The sequence below is a fragment of the Lycium ferocissimum genome, chromosome 8 (assembly GCF_029784015.1).
Source record: "Lycium ferocissimum isolate CSIRO_LF1 chromosome 8, AGI_CSIRO_Lferr_CH_V1, whole genome shotgun sequence".
Lineage (NCBI taxonomy): Eukaryota > Viridiplantae > Streptophyta > Magnoliopsida > Solanales > Solanaceae > Lycium > Lycium ferocissimum.
In genome coordinates this window covers 44988581-44990025 of record NC_081349.1, presented here as the reverse complement: position 1 = coordinate 44990025, position 1445 = coordinate 44988581, and positions in this window count along the sequence as shown.

Sequence of the window (1445 nt, the reverse complement as noted above, 5' to 3'; positions counted from 1 at the left end):
TCTATATGGGCGTTGTTATTGATGATGATATATATATATATATATGTATTGTTTCCCAATGGAATTTGTATGAATAATGGATGGAAAGTATGATTTAGCTATATGGCTCACTAGATGTAAATGTGAAAGTATGACAAGAGGTGCCCGGGTGGGTTAGCACTGGGTGCCCGTCGCGGCCCTCCGATTGGGTCGTGACAAGGCCCCAGCTTCATAATTTGTTTATCTACAACAGGTAGGCATGCCTGAGACAACCCCATCAAGCTCCTATAGAAAGTAATAATTTCCACTTCGATATCTTTAGGGTCATGGTGTTATACCCCATTTTAACCGGGTCAAAGCAGAGTACAACATATTGGTGATTCCTATATTATTTTATCTAAGGAGTCGCCACCTAATTATTTTAACGGTGAATTAGGACACCTATTTTAACTAAGTAAATGCCTAAAATAAACTCCGATCTTAAAGGTCTTACAAACCTAATAAACTCTAGGTAAGGGTTCTAAATATCCTAACGGGAAGGTCTTAGGCATCCATTAGAATCCGCTAAATACGATTACCGACCAAACTTAGATTAATCAAAAAGGGCTAAAATATGTTACTAAAATAGTTTAAAGAAAATAAAATATCTATTATAATTAAGTGCAAATTAGCTTTTAAAGACAATTATGCATAAAATTTGCTTATTTTAATTACAAATTCTCAAACGAAGTGGATGTAAAGCCATTGCAATTTTAAAAGGGAGATCAAATTAATAAAAAAAAAATTAAAAAAAAATTGATTTTTAATGTATCAAAAGAGCGTGAAGGCATTTATTTCCAATTGAAGAAAATCACCAAATATTTAACTTGCTTGCAGGGGTCTAAATAACTTTTGGACTTGATCTTGAAAAATAACTACAAGTGATTATTTTTTTTATTTTTTTTTAGCAAAGCTCGATAATTTACTTTTTAAAATGTGAGCATTTCATCTAATCATTTTTTTTACCTATGCTCAATTGTAAAACATGCACAACTATACCAAACTTAAAGAATTGTTTGTGAAAAATATGCTTGAGCCCACATTTGCATATCAGTGGCATTTCAAACTTCAATCATAAAAATGTGGTCCTCTTAATTCAAAGATATATGCTCAAGCCCCTGAAAAATCAGTTATTCTGGTAAAAAAAATAAAAAAAATAAAAATTCTATCACATCTTCCTCTTTGCAAAAAAAAAAATTAACTACTAGTTTCTCCCCTATGTCAACTACCCTTTCTAAGTTAAAGCTAGTACCGATCCTATTCTTCTATCACGAAAAGCAAAGTAAAAGTTCAACAAATTAATACCAAAACAACCACATCATAACAGAATTAAGGAAAATAAAAGCAACCCCCTCACTCTCATTTCTTTTATTTCTTGTTCGGATGGGGGAGAGCAAGGAAATGAATAATAAGGAACGGAAACTTCA